At 42.4% G+C, this 25,095-nt stretch overlaps 1 pseudogene; it reads left to right on the top strand.

The window, feature by feature from the left end:
- Window positions 1-2,069: 2,069 nt before the first annotated feature.
- Window positions 2,070-2,218, top strand: LOC142871986 (uncharacterized; annotated as a pseudogene).
- Window positions 2,219-25,095: the final 22,877 nt, after the last annotated feature.

The following is a 25,095-nucleotide window of genomic DNA, read 5'->3' as shown; positions in this document are numbered from 1 at the left end:
ACCCCATCCTTTGAAGTGAGGTAGCACAAGGATGGAAAAACATGCACCACATATACTCACCATCAAATTAGTACTAACTGATTAACATGAAGGTGTTCACACGGTAGTAATACTCACTGAGTGCCAGTCAGGTGAGGGTGGGGGGATAAAGCCACAACTAATGGAAGTGGAGCACACTGTTATGGGGGAAGGGCATGCTTGAAGCCTGGGCTTGGACGAGGCAAACGCATTACATGTAACCAAAATGTTCACCACCCCCCCCATAATATCCTTGAGTAAAAAAACAACAACAACAAAAAAAAACAATATAATGACATATTATTTACATACTGTGACAAGTGACTTTATAAAGTTGTACACTTCTGATAGCTCTTACATGAATTCCTTTTTCAAACATCAGTATACTTCATGGCAAGACTACTGTTTTAAATTATGAAACAATCATTACATGTATATAGTTTAAGAGTAATCTTTTTAGATATAAGTACTTGCACCTATCCAGTAGATGCCTAGTCTTTGTGCTATGCATTCAGAGCATGTAATTAACCCTTGTTGAATGCATAATGTATTAAATTTGTAGCTTACTTAGTCAACATGAAGTTGGTGCCAAGAAAAATTGTCCAAAAATGGCTTTCTCCATGAAATCTTTGGTGCAGAACTTTAATTTACAAGACACGTAAATAATAAGAGGAAATTGAATCATTAAAATAAAGTCTAATCTAAAACATGAGGTAGGAGAAAAATAAAACTGACATCTATGAAAATACAAAATGTTCTTTCATATCTATGATTATAAAAGTTTTGGAGTGAATTCCATTCCTATGTTAGAAAGGTAAATGCCAGAGGAAGTATGTGTGCCATTTTGCCTTGGATTTTCTAAGAATGGTCTCAATAAAATCAACAACATTAAGTGCTCTTTCCCCTCAGCCACAAAATGCATCATTACCCAAATATTAAGTAATGTCCCATGCCAAAACATGCCACCCGTGGATAGTTGATATTATGCAGTTTTTACATGTAAGTTGCTATGACAACCAACTGGGGAATCAGAATACAGTATATAACTTGAACTTGAGCTTTAAATAATTGGTAGGTTATTTTAACAACAAAGCAAGGTTTATTCTTAACTCAGTGTAAATATAGACAGGGTGTGGTGGCCATTAGCAAGCCGGGAGTTTCTCTGCAATTCAAAAGATGACTAATGTACTGTTTACATTTATAAGTAGAAAAATTAGACTGGACATGCAGTTTCCTTGACTTACTAAATGACTGACACTATTTATTAAAGTTATGAAAACCAAAAAAGTGGCCAGAGTTTAAAAGCAGTAAGATGCTATTCTTCCCAAACTAATCCATTTACCTAGGGTCTTGATCTGACAGCCCAGGACTGGGGTTGGATTTACCAGGTATTCAAGAACTTTGTTTTCCCTTAGACACTGCAATTAGTAGTGAGAAATATCAATTACAGTTACATCTGTCATGGACCATGCACTCTGACAAGGTGCTTTGTCCATTCTCCCCATATTGCCCCCCAGTTTGTTTGTATATGTGCAGTGTAGCTCTCTCCCCTCAGAGCCACCTGACCCTTTCTGTTTGTCCCAAGCACTGTATATCTCTGGAACAGAGAACATGTCTTGTTCATCTCTATATACCAGGGCTTGACACAGAGTTCTTAAAACGGAATTGCGTTTAAAGCGAATGTCCAAGCAGGACACCCACACACAGTGTCAAAGATGAACCTAATTTTCCATCAGTAGGTGTGTGAGTAAGTAAATTTACATAGTTAATAGTACCCGGTAATTAAAAATGCATGAACTAGAGCTACATGTATTTATATGGGTCTAAAAAACATTTAAGTAAAACTTTGGCACATTGAATAGTATGCAGTATTAAAAGGGGTTTAAGAAAATGGGCACTTATTTATTTGTGGGAGTATAGATTACCACAACCTCAAGAGAGGGCAACTGGTTACAATTTGTATTATAATTAGTAAACTGTCAATTCTAATTTGTTCTATAGATATACCTGCAAGTGTGGAAAATTACATATGAACAAGTATAAATGCTACTATCGCTTCTTTGCCTTTTGGCTAAGATCAAGTGTGGTATCTGTTCTGTTCTTACAAGTCTGATAAATACTACAATATTGTTTGTAATAGTAAAAGATGGATTGTCCATTAATAGAGGACACATTAAATAAGTTATGGCCCATACATCCCGTGCATCTAGGATAAAATAATAAGTAATCTCTTTATACATACATTCTATGTAATTATCTCTAAGATACTTCTGGAAGAATACCGAGGGACAAGAAGCACTGGTTACGTTCAGGAAGAGACACTAAATGTTTTCAGCACATGTGCGTAAAAGAAACTTTCCACTGCATACTCTTGAATCATTTGAGTTTCGAACCATATGAATTATCTGTTCACAAAAAGAAAAGGCAATTAAAAGCCAGGTGTGGCAGTATGTGCGGGTAACATGGGAGGCTGAGGCAGAAGGACAGCCTGAGCCCAGGAGTTCAAGACCAGTCTAGGCAACATAGCAAAACACCCATCTCTAAAATGTTAAGAAAAATAAAGTAAGGCAATTGGACAATTTTTAAGGATGGTCGCAGCTGGGGGGAAAGCAGAGCACCTCAACTCACCAGGAGAGGTGGCTCCTCTTCTACGTGGAGGGAGAGAGGCATGAAGAATTGTGGCCTCCCACAGAGCTAGACTTTAGAGCTATACAGTAGATGATGAAAGCTTCATTTTTCTCATGACTTCTCATCTGGATCAAATAATGCCTTGCTACCTACTCTGCCTGAAAGTGTCCTTGGGTAGCCATTTAGGCCATTCAAACTGTGCTCCCAACCTACACGAGGCAAGAGACAAAAGGCTCAACTGGCCATGGATCCTGCCAATGCCTCTTACCTGCAGGGTGATCTTGAGCAAAGACCTCAACTTTTCTTTGCCTCAGTTTCTTTATCTCTAAAATGAAAACCATACTGCCTACTTGTAAGCGTATTGTGAAATCATATTTGCAAAGAGCTGAAAACAATGCCTGGCAAGTACTAAGTACTCAACAAATACTGTCTGCTATTATTAGTTCTAGAAATACTCTTCCCCTTTCTAGTTCTGTACCTTTACTCAGACATACTTTTCCTGGAATTTTTCCTCTCACCTTCCTGCCAAAGGACTATCAATTTTGGAAAATTTTTCTGGTCTACCCAACTGGCTGTGATTCTTTGTCCTCTGAACCTTCATAGAACTACAAACCTTTCCTGTGGTCCTTCTGGTCTGCCTTTCTGAAGTTATTTGGGTATCTGTCTTTTTCTCCATTGTTAAATTGTCAATGCCAAGGCATCTTTATTCTCAGAGATGTCTTTCATGGTTAATTACACATGGCAATAATGAAACAGTTTCTAAAAACAATCATCTTTACAAGAATGACAATCTTGATGTTATTCTTGAAATAATATTTATCATAACAAAGATCTTGTTAAAAATAAAAAGGAAATTATATAAAAGAATCAAATTCTTTTCTTACCTGTCCCAAATTATTCCCATGAGAGGGAGTCACTGATATATACTCTTCCAGATGTTTTTTAAAGCTTATAAATATGTATGATGTCAGTAGACATAGATTTTATTATATTTCTTTTAATGCCTTTGTAGTATTCCATTATATAGAACATAAGTCTATCCACATGGATGTCATACCATTTACCTGGTTTATTATTGATATTTAGGGTTTTTCAGGTTTGCTTCTACAGTTTACACTTATCCAACTGTTGTAAGAAAATCTGTTTTTTCTTTCCTTCCCTCCACATTAAATAAATCATGAGTAGCTTCGCATACATATTCACAGGGCTCTCATACAAGGAAAGGCCTTAGGTAGTGAGAAAACACTCCTGTGGTTTCCATCTCTGGGAAACTGAGGCCTTGGAATGCAGTTTAGAGCCCACAAGTGCTTTTCGCTCTTTCTGCTGAGGGGACCTCGGTGTTTGGCCACATCTGGTCTCCCCAGATTTGCTGCTTTGGTCTCTCCAACTCAGCACCCTAAATTCTCTCCCCTTTGTTGTTTCTGATGGAATACTTTTCACAGGCCAAGCTTTTAGTAAAATTATGTAACAGAAAGTAGTTTTTATGGTCCCCAGTGTTGGTTTCTATTTTTTCCCCCTTCTCTTTCCCTTCTCACCCATCTTTCAATTTGGGGCTCTTAAAGGAAATAAGCACAATTACAGATTTTAGTAAAAATATTTGTATTTTACACTATCATTTTTTTTTTTTTTTTGAGACAGAGTCTCACTTTGTTGCCCAGGCTAGAGTGAGTGCCCTGGCGTCAGCCTAGCTCACAGCAACCTCAAACTCCTGGGCTGGAGCGATCCTTCTGCCTCAGCCTCCCGAGTAGCTGGGACTACAGGCATGTGCCACCATGCCCGGCTAATTTTTTTTATATATATATATCAGTTGGCCAATTAATTTCTTTCTATTTATAGTAGAGACAGGGTCTCGCTCTTGCTCAGGCTGGTTTTGAACTCCTGACCTTGAGCAATCTGCCCGCCTCGGCCTCCCAAGAGCTAGGATTACAGGCATGAGCCACCACACCCGGCCAACACCATCATTTTTATTTTAATAAGAATCCTATGTTCTCCTACAGGATTTTCAGGAATCATCTGAGCAACTAGAGAAACATTTAGGGCTGGGGAGCATTATTATAATCCTAATTTAACAGTCATTAGACCTACTTGCTTGTTTTCCATTATTGCTAGGCCACCAGTTTTTGTTTTTAAATATCAAATTGATTTAATGCATTCCAAATATGGGCTCATTTTCTATTTGTGTTTCAACCATGGATTTATGTCCATTCCATTAACAAGTAAGTAAATACATCAGATTAGGCCAATTAGAAATCAAATATAATTAACATCTAATTACATAAAATGTTTCCATTACCATTAAACACAGAATGGTAGCCATCAGAAAGCAAATAATCTCACAATAATTCCACTATGATCAGAAGAGTCAGAGCTGAATATAATTGTTCTAGCACCCTATAATTAGAAAAGGGAAAGCATTTTACTTAAGAACATGGATTCCAACTATTATATACCATTTCAGAAGTTCCCTAACAAACTCCCATGCTTGATTTTTACTAATCATAAAAGGAGATGGCTTCTGTAACATTACCCACATCAATTGTTAATCTTTCCTAAGACCAGACCCCATTACTAAAACATCATCATTAATGGAGATAACATCTCCATTAATGGAGATAACATTTCACATCAGGGTGTTATACCTAAGTTTCATTTTGGCTTTACTGTCATTTTTCTGAGCTCTTACAGTTTTATGACATTCCTCAAGCAGGTTAATCAAAATGTTGCATCCTTCAGTGTGCAGATGTGGAGATACCGTGTTTCCCTGAAAATAAGACCTACCCATAAAATAAGCCCTAGCACGATTTCTAAGCATTTGCGCAATAGAAGCCCTACCCTGAAAATAAGACCTAGTGATGGGCGTGGCTACGCAGCATATCTGCACAACCCGTGCATTTCGTCACGGAGCAGTAAAGAAGACCAGCAGCCCTTCTCATCTGCCCCGTGACAGCTCTGTTGCTGGACATGAGAGATTGGAGCCAAGGGTTCTAAAGGAAATAGAGTCGCAAGAAATTCAGGATGGAATTCGGGGTTTGGAGAGTTATGATGATGTTCCAGAAGAAGATGATTTAAGTATATTTGAATAAATGTAGATTGTTGTACTGTACTTAAAACACACACACACACACATCCTCTGAAAATAAGCCCTAGGGTGTCTTCTTGAGGAAAAATAAATATAAGACCCTGTATTATTTTCAGGGAAACATGGTAAGTCATGATGCATCTTTAGAAGGTGATGGATCCACAGCAGTGCATTCTGACGCACTTTTGGGCACACCTACGCAGACACCTGCCACCCACGAGCGCGGCAGCTCAGGCTGCAACACCCTGGGGTGCCCTCCATGGCCCACCCAGGCGCACAAGTTTTAATGTGCATATTACCACTGCTAGGATTGTCCAAGGACACATGCTGCTTTCATGGTGGCAATACTTTGCAGTTATACACAACTTTAGTTTCCATGTACACAGTCTCACTACTAGGCTTGTTGATGGCAAAGCCTGATTAGAAAGAAGAAATTCAAGCTTGGAGTGCTACCCCCATCCACCTGATTCTGCAGGTGTTGGGCAGGAAATATAGATGTTAGATTATACATTCAACATAGTTTTAATCAGTCAGCTTTATACAGCTTTAACTTTTTTTTTTCTTTTTTTGAGACAGAGTCTCGCTTTGTTGCCCAGGCTAGAGTGAGTGCCGTGGCGTCAGCCTCGCTCACAGCAACCTCAAACTCCTGGGCTCGAGCGATCCTTCTGTCCCAGCCTCCCGAGTAGCTGGGACTACAGGCATGCGCCACCATGCCCGGCTAATTTTTTATATATATATATATCAGTTGGCCAATTAGTTTCTTTCTATTTATAGTAGAGACGGAGTCTCGCTCTTGCTCAGGCTGGTTTTGAACTCCTGACCTTGAGCAATCCGCCCGCCTCGGCCTCCCAGAGAGCTAGGATTACAGGCGTGAGCCACCGCGCCCGGCCTAGCTTTAACTTTTTAAAATTTTTTTATTTTATTTTATTTTTTTGAGACAGAGTCTGGTTCTGTTGGCCAGACTAAAGTGCAGTGGCATCATAACAGCTCGCTGCAACCTCCAACTCCTGGGCACCAGCAATCCTCCTACCTCAGCCTCCCAAGCAGCTGGGATTGCAGGCATGTGCCACCATGCTCAGCTAATTTTCTTAAAAAAATTTTTTGTAGAGATGGAAGTCTCGCTAAGTTGCTCAGGCTGGTCTTGGACTCCTGGCCTTCAGCAATCCTCTTTCCTCAACTTCCCAGAGTGCTAGGATTACAGGTGTGCGCCACTTTGCCTGGCTATTTTAATCTTATGAAATTGCCATTGTCTGAAGGCCAGTTCACCTGTTGAACTGAATATATGCTAGGCATTGTGCCAGGCTGAGCAGTTTGGGTGGTGAGCAAGACTCTAACAACAAACTCTCTAGAAGCATTAATTCATCTAAGACATAACGTTTTCTGTTTTCTTCCTTTCTATCTCCTTCACTCTACTCCCTTCCTTTCTTTCTATTTTTTCTCTTTCTCCTTCTTCTCTCCTCTCTTTTTCATCCCTCCACATTCCATGAAGGATCTGAGGTGAAAATTTTATTCTTAATACAACAGCATATCCAGAGTGAAATGTCCTGGTATACAGTATGAGTTACTTACATCTGTCTAATACAATTATACAGACCAGTGATTTCTTAAATTTGTTACTCATGAGGGAACACATAATTCCACATAATTGTGGATTTTAAAACACTTGAAAAATATATTTTATATCTCTTTTTGTGTAATGCCATCGACCACCTGAGGCTATAGATAAGTTTTAACTCCTATAATTGCTTTTATTTTTCACATAAATTGGCCGGGCATGGTGGTTCATGCCTGTAATCCTAGCACTCTGGGAGGCCTAGGCGGGCGGATCGCTCAAAGTCAGGAGTTCAAAACCAGCCTGAGCAAGAGCGAGACCCTATCTCTACTATAAATACAAAGAAATTAATTGGCCAACTTATGTAGAAAAAATTAGCTGGGGGGGAAATGGGCATTTATTGAAACCTTAAAATCTGTACCCCCATAATATGCCAAAATAATAAAAAAAAAATAACAACAAACCCCCCCCCCCAAAAAAAAAAAATTAGCTGGGCATGGTGGCGCATGCCTGTAGTCCCAGCTACTCGGGAGGCTGAGGCAGTAGGACTGCTTGAGCCCAGGAGTTTGAGGTTGCTGTGAGCTAGGCTAATGCCACGGCACTCACTCTGGCCTGGGCAACAAAGTGAGACTCTGTCTAAAAAAAAAAAAAAAGATTTGATAAAATTGAGTTTCATCAATTCACAAACTATTTCTTTTGTTAATTTTTTAATAGCATGTACAGGTATTGCCTAATACAATGTTGCTCTTTTGTATGTTTAGTCATTTTGGAGAAATTTGCTATTTTCCCAAGGACCACTGGGAATGGACTGTTTTATATAGAGTTGACCTAGTCCTGCCAGGAGCTATTTCAATAGATAGTTTTAAAGATTAGAGATAGGAATAACATTCTGCATGTCTTTCAACATAACACCAGGGGGCGCTGTAAGCTAGAAACCTGCAACCATGTCAGAAATGCTAACGTAAGTCACAATATTTTTATTTGAATACTTGCTTATTGGTAAGATCATGTTTCTAAACCCCTGGTTTTTAATAGCCCACATTACATTTAATTATCTTTAAACCATCCAATTTTAATTCAACTAAAAAGAAAGTAAAAATTCTTTGTTTAGGATTTTTGGAAGCACTGCCACAGATAAGCAATGACAAAGTACTATAGGGATGTTGGGGACCCTTGTTTCCAGCACAATTAGAAACGATATCATAGTTCAGTGGCTAAAGGCAAACTTGAAATCAGGAAAGATGAATTCTTGAATTTGCTGCCTGTGGTATAATCTTTCTGCCTATATTTCCAACTGTTAGGAAGAGGCTAGTTTTCTAAGATCCTATATAGCTCATAGTTTAGTGATCATACAATTAAACAAACTTGAACTATCTACTGCTTTTCAGGTATCTAATACTATACAGAAGGCCATGGAGCCTTTTCCTCAAGTTCCTGAGGGGCCATTTTGTTCATCTAGTTCAGACTTCCCCCAAGGATGGGCCTTGGGGGAAGTCTGAACTAGATCTAGGGCCATTAGAGAGATAAATCCACTTAATAAGAGACCTGGGGTTCCTGACCACAAAGAATGAACCTAAATTCTTTCCTTGAAAGGAGCCAAATTTCCAGACAACCTAGACTTACGCCTTCTCCCTCAGGCCATACTGATCACAGGTTCTGAAGTCTCAACTTAATTCCATACACTGGGACTCTTCCCTACCCAGCAGGAGGCTAGCTGCACTCTCCACACTCCCTCTGGCACACCCAGGCCAGCCACAGAAACCAATGAAACACTTCTCAAGGCCTTTCAAGGACTTCCTCAGATTTCTTCTGGCCTTATCCTCATGCTCGTCCAACCTTAATTATTTGCTCAGGCCAGTTCCACTCCCCAAGACCTTCACCTTCCAAAAATCAATAAATCACCTTCATTTCACTTCACTGCTAAAGTGCCAATCCCTGCAGGAAGCCTGTGCTCCTAACCTCAGCACCCATGGCATTCATGTGTTCTGTGAAAGCTCACAGAACTTAATGAGTCACTAACTCATTCTCTGTTCTCCCCCCCTTCCCACTGTTGCATTCATTTTCTTTTTTTTTTTTTTTTTTTTTTTTGAGACAGAGTCTCACTTTGTTGCCCGGGCTAGAGTGAGTGCCGTGGCGTCAGCCTAGCTCACAGCAACCTCAAACTCCTGGGCTCGAGTGATCCTTCTGCCTCAGCCTCCCGGGTAGCTGGGACTACAGGCATGTGCCACCATGCCCGGCTAATTTTTTTTTATATATATATCAGTTGGCCAATTAATTTCTTTCTATTTATAGTAGAGACGGGGTCTCGCTCAGGCTGGTTTTGAACTCCTGACCTTGAGCAATCCGCCCGCCTCGGCCTCCCAAGAGCTAGGATTACAGGCGTGAGCCACAGCGCCCGGCCTGCATTCATTTTCTTGAACATAACAGTAATCTAGTTATTATATATAAGTATATTGGCATCTCCAGTAAAATTTTAAGCTCACATGTGTGAACTAAAATGCTCACCCCTCCACACACACACACACACACACACACACACCAGCTGACTGAATGGACCCCCTCGTGGCCAAAGGAATATTCTAGGGCAAAGTTGCCTGCCAGGAGGAGGGAGCTCAGACATGCCTTATCACGCCCCCCCTTCCCTTCTTGGAGACTTTTTTTGTAACCCATTAACAGGCCTAAGGGTGTGCAAGGCAAACCTGCAGGCCCTCAATTTATGCAACAAATGGTGGCTTATCTCTGGCAAACAGTTTATGTTAAAACATTCCAGGTCTTTAGACAAAGCTTCATGTCTTTAGCCAATTACAATCTAAAGAATCTTTAAACCCACCTATAACCTATAAGCCCCCCCCCCCACTTCGAGACGGACCTCCTTTTCAGGCCAAACCAATGTATGCCTCCCACATTGATTGATGGCTTTACCCGGAACCCTTGTCTCTAAAATGTATAAAAACCAAACTGTAACCCAGCCACAAGGCGTCCACTTGCCCAAGGCCTCTTGGCAGTGGCTCCAGGTCACGGTCCTCAAATTTAGCTCAGAATAAATCTCTTTAAAATTATTTTGCAGGCTTTGGCTTTTTTTCCATTGACACATGAAAAGGCACCAGATCACACACCCCATCCTAGACCCTTCATCAACAGCCTAGCATCCTACAACTTTCAATGGATCAGTAACTCAATCTGGAGGACAGAATAAAACATTCTTTACTGTGATCTCACAGCATCCTTTTACAGCCTCGTGGATTACTAATTCTATCAATGACAGAATTTTGTATGTATTTCCACATCTGATCTACTTTGATGTTACTTAAGTTATATGCTTCTTTGCTGTTAGACCTCATAAACTCTGAACAGTTCCAATTATTCAAACACATAATGACTCATTAATGGAACAAAAAGTCCATGCCTGGCAACACATTAGTTTATATATAACTGTTTAACAGTAGATGAGAATCACTATCAATCTTATAATGCGGATTTCTTCTTATTCTTAAAAAACAGTGTGGGAGTAGGGAGGTAAGGGCTGTTTTAACAAATAGTCCTTAGGAGGATCTTGATTTAGTTTGGATGTCTGCAAATCATAGGGACACATACATGTGGTCTCATTCCAACTAGAGAAACAATTACTTTTCTTCATCTCTTTCAATTAGTTAGTTTTTTTTTCTTTTTTTGAGACAGAGTCTCACTGTGTTGCCTGGGCTAGAGTGCGGTGGTGTCAGCCTAGCTCACAGCAACCTCAAACTCCTGGGCTCAAGCAATCCTCCTGCCTCAGCCTCCCGAGTAGCTGGGACTACAGACATGCGCCACCATGCTGGGAATTATATATATTTTTAGTTGGCCAATTAATTTCTTTCTATTTTTAGTAGAGACGGGGTCTCACTCTTGCTCAGGGTGGTTTTGAACTCCTGACCTTGAGTAATTCGCCCGCCTCAGCCTTCCAGAGTGCTAGGATTACAGGCGTGAGCCACCGCACCCGGCCCAATGAGTTAGTATTTATCTTATCAAGTAACAACCGGTGATTTTATGGTGCCCAGCCTTGAACACTTAAAAAAAACAACACTACTCTCCTCCTTATAAAAAAAAAAAAAGAAAAAAGAAAAACAACCTTGCTACTTTCTTTAAGTGTTCAAGGCCGGGCACCATAAAATCACCGGTTGTTACTCCATAGATACTAACTCATTGAAAGTAGAGATGAAGAGAAGAAATTGTTTCTCTAGTATAAAAGGTTACTATGTCATAGGAGTTTTGTGACTGTTTAAATTTTTAGAGTGTGGAGGAGGTTCCTCCCCTCATCCTTCTCCAGGCCAAGGTGACCCACGAAATAACTAACCTACTGGTCCGATTTGAGCTGGTGACGGGGTGGGGACTTCTGTGCTCAATATTTTGAGCGACCTGTCATTGAACACTTACACCAAGTTCCAACATCAACAGCAAAGCATTTGTTGAAACCAGACCTGCTCACGCCGCCGCAGACTCGTCCCTGGCCTAGCGCTAGGCCAGGCCGCCCCCCCCCCCCGGGGCGCGCTAGGCCAGGCCGGTCCCCGGGGCGCGCTAGGCCAGGCCGGTCCCCGGGGCGCGCTAGGCCAGGCCGGCCCCGCCGGGCGCGTTAGGCCAGGCCGGCCCCCCCGGGCGCGCTAGGCCAGGCCGGTCCCCGGGGCGCGCTAGGCCAGGCCGGTCCCCCAGGGCGCGTCTCCGCGGGCCCCGCACCCGGCTCTGGGGGGCGCAGCGGCTGCGGCTCCGCGGGGCTGGGGGTGTGGGCTCCGGGCAGAGAGGAGCTCGGCGGTGGCAGCGCCGGCCGCCCGTGTCCTCCGCCCTTGGCCTCCCCGAGCCGGGCCTCCATCGCCGCGTCCTGCGCCCGCAGCTCCGGGCGGACGAAGAGCGACGAGCAACGGGCGCTGGGAAGCAGCGCAGCCCCTACCACACCTCCAACCGGCAGCAGCCACAGCCACTGGCCGAATTCTTAGTTTCTAAGTCCAGAAATGCTTTGGCACATTTCCACCGCTCCCCTCTAAGAAGAAACATCTAAGTTCGCCCTACTTCCAGGTTTGTACAAAGACTATGCAGTTAGCTTTATTTTGAAAATGTTTTTGGTTTGAGTCTGCTTTGAGCAAAGGATTAGTCAGGTACTTTCCACATCTAAAGAAATAGTTATATTTGAAAATTATCTAATTCATAGTTAAATAATCTACAATGAAAAATATTTTCAAACACAATTTGTTAAACTCCTTTGATGTAATATCAAACAAACGCTGACACAGCAACTGGTAAAAATATCACAATTACATTGTAAAAGTCTAGTTCCTACTTACCTTTTCTTGGTGGATGTTAAGAGGCAGAAGAAAATAAATGCCATAGAAACGAGTTCGCTCTAAAATCAGAAGGAACATTTAAGAACTATCTTCTTTTCATTCTCTTTAGAGTGTTTATGCATGTACTTCACACGTGGCCATATAATTTAGCTTTAAAAGAAGACAAAAGAGACATTCGGTCTTTGGGCCGGAGTCACTCCTATGCCTGAGATGGGACACGGGCCAACCCACGGAAAACTGTGAAGGGTTTCCTCAGGTTCTGCGCTAGAACAGTTGAGATTGAGTCGTTGACTCAGCAAACAGGTGTTGGTCCCTCCCGTGTTCCAGGCAGTACTAGGCATAAGAAATGTAGGGGGGAAAAAACTGTCAACCAAGTCTTGTCCTCAGAGAACTTAGTCTTGTGAAGGGGAGTGCTAAGCAGAGGGCGCAGCGGCTGCCACACAGGAGGGGAGCGCTGCAACTGCAGCAGCGCTGGGCAGCCACACCTTGTAGCAGGAGAGACACCCTCCTATTTGAGGCAAAACAAAGAGTAGGGAGGGGCTGGGCGAGGTGGCTCACGCCTGTAATCCTAGCACTCTGGGAGGCCGAGGTGGGAGGATTGCTCAAAATCTGGAGTTGGAAACCAGCCTGAGCAAGAGTGAGACATGGTCTCCACTAAAAATAGAAATAAAGTAATTGGCCAACTATATATAAAAAATTAGCCGGTCATGGTGGCACATGCCTATAGTCCCAGCTACTTGGGAGGCTGAGGCAGGAGGATGGCTTGAGCCCAGGAGTTTGAGGTTGCTGTGAGCCAGGTTGACGCCATGGCACTCTAGTCCGGGCAACAAAGACTCTGTCTCAAAAAAAAATGAGTAGGGAGGTGGGAGGTGGAGAAGGGGTCTGGAAAGGGATACTGCAGGAGCCTTCTAGATAAGCTGAAGGATCAGCCAGAGAACTGGCCTGGGTGGAAGAAAAGCCCTTGCCCTTCTCCACTGCCCCACCCTGCCTCGCCCTGCCCCAAGGACCAGTGTTGACAAAAACCCAAGGCTGGAAAGGGAAAAGAACAAGGTATCTACAACAGGAAGGAAAGTGGATAAAAAGAAAAGAAAAAAAGAACAAGGTATCATTGGAGTTGAGAGTTTTGAGCCTACAGGGTGTAGCATCCATGATATGATATAAAGGAGAAGAGGTAAATTGAGGCAAGATTGTGAAGGTAGTTATGACAAGCTAAATGGCTCAGGGAGAGCCATAGAAGGTTTTTAAACTGGCTTATGACATCATCAGATTAGTACCTTAGGAAGTTCACACCTGCTCATACTCAGTGCTTAGGTTTGGGAGGAGGCCAAGACGCTGATTACTGTGTTGATAATAATGAAAACCACATGACCAGATGAGAACATTAGAGAAGTTATAGATAGGAAAGAGGAGCAGGACAAGCACCAAGTTTTTCCTATTCTCCGTTACCATTCATTTAATATTTCACTTCTGACACCAGACATGTGGGTTTCCACCCCCCACCAAGCAATTCTCCAGCAGACACCAATTAATTAATTGAATTAATTAAATTAAGTTTGGACATTATCTACATGGAGATAGTGTCAGATCCCACAAGACTGCTCCCCACTTTAGATGCCAATTGCAAGTTCCAGGTTGTAACTTGCATTTCTGACCAACCAGCTATAAATTGGGGTTCCCATGACCTCCACTTCCTGTTTGACTAATTTGCTAGAGTGGCTCACAGAATTCTGGGGAAAATGTTACTTATGCTAACCCATGTATCATAAAGGACATTACAAAGGACACAGGTGAGCAGCCAGGTGGAAGAGATGCACTGGGCGAGGCATGGGAGGGGTGGGAACTTCCACACTCTCTCTGGAAGTGCTGCTCCCAGGAAACTCCACGTGCTTAGCCATCTGGAAGCTCATCCGGACCTTGTCCTTTGGGCTTTATGGAGACTGCATCACATAGGCGTTGGTTGTCTGCATTGTTGACCATTTGTGATGGGCTCAAATTTCAGCTCTTCTACACTCCCTGGAGGTTGGGAGGTGGGGCTGAAAGTTTCAACCCTCCGAGCACAGTTGGTTTCCCTAGCAACCAGCCCCTCTCCCAAGACTATCCAGGATCCCACCAAGAGTCCCCTCATTAGAGCACAAGGTGGTCCTATTGCCCAGGAAATTCCAAAGGATTTGGAAGCGCTGTGTCGGACACTCATACCACTCAGAAAGTACAGAGGTCTTAGAAGCTTTGTGTCAGGAACTGGTGTCAAAGACCAAATATCAGAACAAAAGATTCTCCTAATGTCCCCGTCTACAAGTGTTTTAGGAGCTCTGTGCCAGGAACTGGGGAGCAGAGTCCAACTATATATTTCATAGTATATTGTAATATCACAACCCCAAATCTTAGAGACTTAAAACAATAGAATTTGATTTCTCACACATGCTGCACATCAACTGCCCCGCTGAGGCACGTGTCAGGCTCTAGGCCTTGTTGCGAGTAAGAGATCCAGGCTGACTGAACAGCCACCATCTTCAATACTGTCAGCTGTCACCAGAGAGAGATGGGGAGTTCTGGAGTGACACACATCAGTTTTGCTCTTATTGGCTGGAACAAATCACTCCAAGAAGCCAGGAAGTCTGAACCTTCCATAGCACAGAGGAAGTAGAGGTGGAAATATCCTGCAAACATGTGTTTGACTAACACAAAGGCTTCATTAATGATGCTCATCCATTGCTTCATTTCTTTTAATTGAAGACTGGCAAAGTCATCTGCTCTGAATAAAAGGGAGTGATGCAGGAGGGAGTGGAGGCTTGAAGAGGAAGGATTAGGTAGGATATTGTTGTTTTTCTGAGTGTTAAAATAAATATTATAATACTAGGGAAAAGTAATTGCTGAGTGCCCATTTGGATTTATAGTTATAAATGTAATGTAACATCCATCAGTACAATCACGTGTTGATCTCCATGAACCGTTAGCTGCTCAGTTGAAGATTGTGAGAAGGTGGATATGTTGAGGTTGTACTATGGCAAGTTTGATGAAGGGTGAGTGGAACCAGGGAGTTAAAATTGCTTGCAAAGGAGGGATTATAAATGATGACGGACCATGGTTCAAACAGATCATCAAGTGGCCTTAAGTAGTAAGTTTTTTCTTTGTAAAATAAAGAATTGTCCTATAAGTTAATGCCATTCATCTAATTTGTCAGTTATGGAGGACATTTGTTTGATTGTCTACCCAACATGTCTTCTACACCTTGGGATAGTCAGATTGCACTCCCACTTCTACCTTAGGCCGTATGGTCCAAATGGGAGCACTATCTTCTACACATTGTCATTTATGATTGGGTAGACCTCTCACCTGAGCTAAGTCAGTCTCAATTCCTCACCTCCTGGCCATAGTGATCAGTCCAGCAAGGGCAGGATGACCCCAACCAGGCTATCAAAGTCCCTCCCTGGGGTCTTTTTAACTGGATGTCGGATTGGAGGGTCTCTTTTCTCAGTAGGAATGAGACCATCAGGAAGTAAGTCCGGAGCTACCCGCTGGCCAGCTCCTTCCTTTGAGGATCTGAGAAAACTGACCGATAGGTGTGAGATGAGGGGCTAAGAGATTCTCACCCTTACTAGTCTCCACATCCTACTCAGCCATTGTCTCCTCTGCCCTTTTCATGTTCTACTTATGCAAACCTTTTTTTTCTTATCCTGCTTTGAGTTGCATTTATCTCACTTATAATCAAAGAGTCTAATATGATTGGTAAATAAGTTTGGAATTTTTTTTAATTTTAGGTTTTACAAAGTGTGATATATTGTAATTCTAAGTAAGTGAAAAGCATCCATTAAGAACCTCTGCTCTGTGTCAGCTCTGCTAGGGATAGAGGAAGAAGGAAGCTTGGCAGGAGAAAATGTTTCCTGTTTTTTAAATTTCCCTAAAAAATTTTTACAGCTGGGGGAAAACTTCCACAATTTAAACAATAGAAATAAGATATTTATAAAGATAAAGGTGGTACATAAAAGCAAAAGGAGTTGCTTCTCAAAATCATAAAAATGGGAAATAAAATTATTCTCTGAGTTCCCATAATATAATTATGTTTACATAATTTACATAGGGATCATAGCAGAACCATTGAAAGTCATCCTAAATAACAGAGAGAGGCTCTCTAAGAGAAAATGGCACTTATTTGGAATAGAGCATTATAATGGGAATAGGCATGCAGTAGTAAACAATGTGCATATTTAGGGAGGTAAAGGAAGATAAAAGTTTTTTAAAGGAAATGTGAGAATTACATATTTGTTTTGAAATGATTATCCTTGGCTACAAAGATCAATAACAAGGGTAACTCAGGTTGGACAGGCAATTGCTGGGCAGATGTCCTCACAGAAGTATTTTTTTGTGTGTTAAGGTTGTGATGGCCTTTGTACAGGTTGTGTTTTTTTTCTGAGTCTTTTGTGCTAGTTTTTGTTATAAGGTATTTGTGCATGAGAACCTTCCTTTCATGGGCTTCCCTGGCTCTATTTGTCAGCATTTTTCCTTTTTTTTTTTTAAGCACAAGTGACTCCATTTTGATTGACAACTTTCACATTTCCACTTTTTGATCAAGATCTTTCTCCAAAAGCATCACTGATCAATTCACCTTATAGTTAGGTTTTGATTCTCCCTACTGATAGGATGAACCTGTCCCAGGTTGCTGGTCTAATCCCACATTGGAAGAAGTGATTGGTAGCTAAGAGTCAGTGTCAAAACCCTTTTTATAAACATTTGAGCAATAAGGGAGGTTTGAAGGGAGTGGATCTCAAGCTAAGTCTACCTGGAGTCCATTATAAGCTCAATTTTGTTTGTTCTGTAGTCTTTTGCTATCATCTTAAAGTGCTGGGTCAACATTTTCTGTTATGGCCGGTACGATGGCTCACACCTGTAATCCTACCACTCTGAGAGGCCAAGGTAGGTGGATCGTTTGAGCTCAGGAGTTCGAGACCAGCCTGAGCAAGAGCAAGACCCCATCTCTACTAAAAATAGAAAGAAATTAATTGGACAACTAAAAATATATATATAAAAAAATAGCCGGACATGGTGGCACATGCCTGTAGTCCCAGCTACTTGGGAGGCTGAGGCAGGAGGATTGCTTGAGCCCGGGAGTTTGAGGTTGCTGTGAGCTAGGCTGTGACACCACGGCACTCTAGCCTGGGTAACAGAGTGAGACTCTATCTCAAAAAAGGAAAAAAAAAATTCTGTTATGAGTTGTACTTCTGCAAAAATTTAACAAATAACAGATACAAAGTTTTAAAGGGGAAAATACAAAATAAAATTAATAGTAATATGACAATCCCAGTTTGCATAACAGTTTTAACCTGTGAATCTAGGCTTAAGGGCAACCAATTGAATGAATCAAATGATCATAATCCTATCAAGTGAAAAGTGTAGGCATTAAGAGTGGTAAGAATCTCATCGTGATATAGAATCTTATTCTAATATGTTGGGAAAGGTGGTCTGCGGCATGAAAATACCATCTTCTCATCCTGGTTTGCAGTTTGAATGGTTAACTGGTTATGGCACTGAGTGTTCTGGTAAACTTTATGTGTGGTCCATATATCAGACACAGGGCATATTCCTTAAAATTCATCTCCTTTCAGCTTATAGGGCTCTAGGAACAGAACAGTTCCCATTTTTAATAATTCTGGGCTGTATTTTTAGGCTGGGTTTATAGTTTTATAATTTTTGTGCCAAAGCCTGACAACTTAAAACATCTAACAGAGACAAATATAAAACTGTCTTACCAGTAAAATCAGGCAAAAATGTATGCTGACAATTTTGAAGATATTTCTATTGTTTTTACTAACAATTTTAAAACCAGCTTATTTATCAAAGATTTACTTAGGTCACATGAACTAAAAAGCATTTGGATTAATTACTATGTATTTTACACAAATGCTCATTTATCTAAGCCAATCTGATTAGACTTTCTTAAGGGATTTCTGGCTGACTAGGCCAGATTTTACCATATAGACACAATATACAACATAATACATGTACATATGCATAAACACACCTACACATACATACACACACAAAGATCTTATAGCTTTAATTTTAAAATTTTAGTTCTGAGACAGTAGCACATACAAACTTTTTGGTTTATGAAAGATAGTTGGATACAAATTATATATCTGACAAAATGGAACCTGTTCGCATTACTAAAACTTTATTTCTCCTGATAGGTAATCTATTAAAGGTTATGGACCAGAATTTGGGGTAAAGCAGTTTGGTTTAAAAATCTTCTTTTCATACTTTTTTTTTAGCTAGGACTGGCTGAATTATATAAGGAAAACAAAATCTCCAAGTAGCCTTAAATTTGTAGTAATAAATCTACCTTTTGTTTGCTGGTCTGGTTTGCTAGATTAGTCAATGTGGGCAGGGAAGCACTGTAGCAGATTTTTTTTTCTTTTTCTTTTTTTTATCTTGACTGGCATGCCATAAGTAGTGAATTTTATATCTTATTATTATTATTATTATTATTATTATTTGAGACAGAGTCTCACTCTGTCGACCAGGCTAGAGTGCTGTGGCATCAGCCTAGCTCACACCAACCTCAAACTCCTGGACTCAAGTGATACTCCTGCCTCAACCTCCAGAGTAGCTGGGACAACAGGCATGGGCCACCAAGCCCGGCTAATTTTTTCCATTTTTAGTAGAGATGAGTCTCGCACTTGCTCATGCTGGTCTTGAACTCCCACCTCAACCTCCTAGAATGCTAGGATGACAGATGTGAGCCACCACACCCAGCCAAATTTTATCTCAACATCAGCAGAAAAGTTAACAGATTCAAAGTAGGCAGAAACAGGTGGGGCCCAGTGGCTCATGCCTGTAATCCTAGCACTCTGGGAGGCTGAGGCAGGCGGATTGTTTGAGCTCAAGAGTTCAAGACCAGTCTGAGCAAGAGTGAGACCATGACTCTACTAAAAAAAATAGAAAGAAATTAGCTGGACAACTAAAAATATATATAAATATTAGCCGGGCATGGTGGTGCATGCCTGTAGTCCCAGCTACTCAGTAGGCTGAGGCAATAAAATTGCTTGAGCCCAGGAGTTTGAGGGTGCTGTGAGCTAGGCTGATGCCATGTCACTGTAGCCCGGGCAATAGAGTGAGACTCTCTCTCAAAAAGAAAAAAAAAGTAGGCAGAAATAGCTTGACATAGTAGCTCATGCTTATAAACCCAGCTACTCAGGAGACTGAGACAGGAGGATTGTCACTTGAGACCAGGAGTTTGAGGCTGCATTGAGTTATGATTGTGCCACTGCACTTCAGCCTGGGCAACAAAGACTGCATCTCCAAGAAAAGTCCCAAACACCAAAAACCAAAACAGACAGAAAAAAATAGAGATATAGACAGGAACTTAGAAGGCCCTGAATGTTAAGTTGCAATTGTTTTTGAGAGTTTGAATAATAACCATCTATACTCTGAATATTCCTTGATGTAATTTGCCCACTAGGAAAGGGCTTGTTATGTTTGAGATATGGAGAGGGGCTCAGAATGGCCAGAGCTTACTGAAATGGGACGCTGGTGAGAGAAGAGATCAGTGAAGGGGATGGGCAGCATCTGCCCCCAAGGGCCCTGTGGGCTTGGGAAAGAATTTGGATTTTGTTGTAAGGGAAATAGAAATTTGTTAAAGAGATGTGAACTGGAGGAATGGCAGCATATGATTTATATTTCTGAAAGATTAGCAGTTATAAGGAGAAGGGGCAGACAGGAGTATGAGTGGGGAAAGCAGCTCAGTTGAAGGCTGCTACGTTTTTCCAGAGGTGAGACGTGGGGGCAGGAGGTGAGCTCAGGGTGTGCTTTGGAGGTAGGAGAAGCAGGACTTGCTGAGAGTTTGATGTGGAATGCTGCTGCTCAAAGTCACCAGTCTGAGGCAGAGCCAGGATTTGAACTCAGGCTGCACCTCCCAGTACTACAGTGAGGATTCAGGAGGTGCACATGGAGCCAGATAACTTGGGTTTGAGTCCTGCGTCTGCTGCTAACATTTTCTCCTCCATAAAATGACATAATAACAGAACCTACCTCATGAGATTGGAGGTAGGAGTGTATCAGTTGGTATATGATCTTTCAAAGTGAACCGATATATTTAGAATTAATATAATTGGTGATGGGTTTATGAGTACTAACTTTTTCAAGCAGAGGAGTGACATCATATGCAAATGGTTTTTCAGAAAGCAGACCCTTACACATGACAGAATACTCTCACACCAAGTCACCACCATACTTATTTATTTATAATGGTTTTTTAAATGAAGCCAGAAAAATTTATTTCTGGTGGTAAGTTTATGGGAAAATATTAATCTTAGATGAAAACTTTTCAGACAGTTGTCTTAAAAATGTCAATACAGAAGGTGGATGACTAGGGGTATCTGGTACTTACCTCTTCCACAAAGAAGAACCAGAATAGTGAGTAGATATTCACACTTCAAATAGAGCATATAAGAGAGAACAGTGGAATTCAACAGAGAAGTAGCAAGAGACCCAAAGGCAAGGAAGGAGTGGGCAGAGAGGCAGCCTGCTTGCCAGGACTGGCCGGGAGGCCAGAGCAGCTCTCCAATGCAGGGCAAGTGTAGGTGAGAAACTCCCAGAAGTCCACATTCCTCCTGCTGCTTTCCACCATCTCAGCCACAGGAGAGCTTCTAAGCCCTTGTGGGTTCTGCGCCTAGCATAGGGAGCTCAGTTACTCAGATTGCCTTGGTTTTGGCCTCTGACCCTTTGTACTTCCAGGATCGCACACTACATGTAGTCATCGTGTCTTCTTAGGCTCCTCTTGGCTCTGACAGTTTCGCAGACTTTCCTTGTTTCTGCTGACCTTGACAGTTGGAGGAGTACTGGTCAGGTATTTTGCAGAATATACTTTGCTTGGGATTTTCATTTGTTATTCTTTTGATTACACTGTCATTCTGTGTTTTGGGAGAAAAAATCACAGAGGTAAAGTACCGTTTTTATCAAATGACATCAAGGATGCGCATCAATGTAACTTGTCGCTGTCAGTGTTGGCCTTGATCAGAGGCTGATGTGGTGGTAGTTGTCAGGCTTCTCCACTATGAAGTTACTTCCCCCACCCCATTACTTTATTCTTTGGAAGTTACTGTGCACAGCCAGCACTTAACGAGTGGGGATTTACATTTCACTCCTTGAGGGCGGAGTATCTACATAAATTATTTGGAATTCTTATGCACAGAAGATTTTCTATTCACCCCTATTTTCAAAATTCATTCAGTCATTTATTTATAGCTCCATGGATTCATGAATATTTGTTTGTTTGTTTGTTTGTTTTTTTGCTTTGAGTTACAATCCAATATTACTTCATTTGCCTGTTCAAATTGTTCCACCTTCGGCCACTGGAAGCTCTTTCAGTTGGTTCCTGTGTCACTTTGACAGACTCCCATAATTGTGTACGTGTTTTAAGCACTCTCTTTCTGCCACAAGATAATCCTGTCTGTCTTTTTTTCCCCTGTCTTAGCTTGAATCAATCTTTCTTTCTTTCTTTCTTTCTTTCTTTCTTTCTTTCTTTTTTTCTTTCTTTCTTTCTTTCTTTCTTTCCTTCCTTCCTTCCTTCCTTCCTTCCTTCCTTCCTTCCTTCCTTCCTTCCTTCCTTCCTTCCTTCCTTTCTTCCTTCCTTCCTTCTTTTTTCCCTTTTTTTTTCTTTCTGAGACAGGGTCTTTCTCTGTCACCTAAGGCTACAGTGCTGTGGCATTATCCTAGCTCTTTGCAACCTCAAACTCCTGGGCTCAAGCAATTCTCCAGTCTCAGCTTCCTGAGTAGCTGGGACTACAGGCACCACAATGCCCAGCTAATTTTTCTATTTTTTGTAGAGATGCATATTGTTATTTCTCAGGCTGGTCTTGACCTCCTGACCTCAAGCAATCCTCCTGCCTCTACCTCCCAGAGTGCTAGGATTATAGGGGTGAGCCACCAAGCTTGGCCTTATCCTGAATATTTCTTTGTTTTTTTTTTTTTTTTTTGAGACAGAGTCTCACTCTGTTGCCCGGGCTAGAGTGAATGCTGTGGCATCAGCCTAGCTCACAGCAACCTCAAACTCCTGAGCTCAAGCAATCCTTCTGCCTCAGCCTCCTGAGTAGCTGAGACTACAGGCATGCACCACCATGCCCGGCTAATTTTATATATATATATTTTTTTTAGCGGCCAATTAATTTATTTCTATTTTTAGTATAGATGGGGTTTCACCTTTGCTCCAGCTGGTTTCGAACTCCTGAGCAATCCACCCACCTTGGCCTCCTGGAGTGCTAGGATTACAGTCATGAGCCACTGCACCCAGTCTATCCTGAATATTTCTTGCCCCAGCTCTGGAATCAGCCATTTCTCCAAGAAGCTCGATCTCATTTTATTGGTGAATAGTGTTAGAAACCAAGACCTGGTTGCTGGGTGTGCTTGTTGCTGCTGGGGTGTTGTTGTTTCTAGGCCCTTTCAGCTGACAGGTGAAGGCAAGGTGTGTGTGTACTAACCTGGGCACATGCATATATCTGTAAGTATTTCTATATGCAACCATCTGTAACTATGTTAAACTAAACATGAGATCACAATGATGTCTTCAACACAATTCATTCTAGCCTCCTCCCCTGCTCGTCTGTAACCTCCCGTGCCCACAGTGAGAAGCTAGCTCCCACCACCCACTGTCCACCATGCACCATCCACCCATCCACCAGTTATTTAATTAATTGCTCAACTCCAGTATAAATGAATAGCACTATGTTACTCTGTACCTCAAGATCTCAGATTTTGAAGCAGAAAACCATTTCCCTTTGGTGATTCCACAATCGCTGATTTTGTATCTGCCCCCACTGGGATGAGAAAGGGCAAATGCCTAGAGGCTGGACTGGGGTAGAGCAGCCCTTGGCTGTAGCAGGGAAATACCTGGGTTGTGAAATGTCAGGCCATTTTATCAAGAAGGGTTGACAAGCAGTGAGCAGATGCAGAGGGGCATGACCCTCCACAAGAAAGGAGAGCAGGCGTGAGTGTGGGAGGGTGGGTGGGCCTGAAGTGTTGAACCATCACAAAAGGGCATTTGAAGGAAAGCCCCAGCGGCGGCAGGGTGTTGGCCTTGTAAGACTGCACAGGGGTCGCCCGATGCCCGCTAGGCTCGCCAAGCTTCCCGCCAGGCTTGCCCAGACGGCCGGAACAGAATGCTCCCAGGCAAAAATAAACTGCTGGAGGCACATGCTCAAGTGATGATGCATGCCTAGACGCCAGAGCACAGTGTTTCCTCCAGTCTGTCCCACCTGGGTGTGGCCCTGAGGGGCACAGCGGGTATTCCAGCAAGGGGCTCGCAGGGGGCCAAGGGGCCTGGGCCAAGGGCACACAGTTGCTTCAGTGGAGAGACACAGTGACAAGTGCCTCTGGCCATAGCTGTGCCCCAGGGTAGCCTGATGGATGGCTATGGGCTCTCCAGTGTTTCTTTGGGGCTGAATGGTGTCACCCCTGGGTGGCTGAATTGACCTTCTGAATATCGAGTCTTTCCATTCCTGTGTGCCACACAAATGCTCTACTTTTTTTTTTTTTTTTGAGACAGAGTCTCACTTTGTTGTCCAGGCTAGAGTGAGTGCCGTGGCGTCAGCCTAGCTCACAGCAACCTCAAACTCCTGGGCTCGAGCAATCCTTCTGCCTCAGCCTCCCGAGTAGCTGGGGCTACAGGCAGGTGCCACCATGCCCGGCTAATTTTTTATATATATATCAGTTGGCCAATTAATTTCTTTCTATTTATAGTAGAGACGGGGTCTTGCTCTTGCTCAGGCTGGTTTTGAACTCCTGACCTTGAGCAATCCGCCCGCCTCGGCCTCCCAAGAGCTGGGATTACAGGCGTGAGCCACCGCGCCCGGCCTAAATGCTCTACTTTTTTAACTGCTTAATATATCTCATGTGTAACTAACTTATTTACTATTTATGCTTAACCCATCTGATGAATTTTATGCGTATCATTTTTTGTGCGTGTTTTCATTGGCAGAATTGAATATTCTTCGAAATACAGTATTATGTAGACACATTACATATTACATACACATCACACAGGCCAAAAAGCCCTGTAGTTAGATTAGAAGACAAAAGCGCAACGAAGTCCCCTCCCCCCACCGCCCCCTTTCCGGGAATGGGAGAGCAAGTGGTATTGCCTAGACAGATGGATTGGGAAGTGGAAAATGTCGAAAATGTCCGAGGTGCTTCCAAATGAGGGTGTGGCATTTGATCCAGGAGCTATGTGTTGATCAGTTTACTCTGAGGAGCTGAAAGTTTATCCAGCATAATCTTCTATTTTTCATTTTGGATTGCACAAAAGCCTTCACCAGGCTGTAGGAGAGAGTCCTGCGGGAGAGAGGTGCTGGGCCAGCTGCCTGTCGCTAAGGGGTCTGGAATATTTTACCACCTGTCTCTTTAAGAGAAGCAGTCTCACGGGTGCAACTGTCCTCGTCCTAACCATATTCCTGTCAACCTTAGAACCCATTTGGCATCTTATGACATTTGTGAGGCAAAAAATGCCAAGTTCTTACGTG

This window comes from Microcebus murinus, chromosome 7 (assembly GCF_040939455.1).
Source record: "Microcebus murinus isolate Inina chromosome 7, M.murinus_Inina_mat1.0, whole genome shotgun sequence".
Classification (NCBI taxonomy): domain Eukaryota; kingdom Metazoa; phylum Chordata; class Mammalia; order Primates; family Cheirogaleidae; genus Microcebus; species Microcebus murinus.
This window is presented reverse-complemented; position numbering and strand designations above follow the sequence as displayed.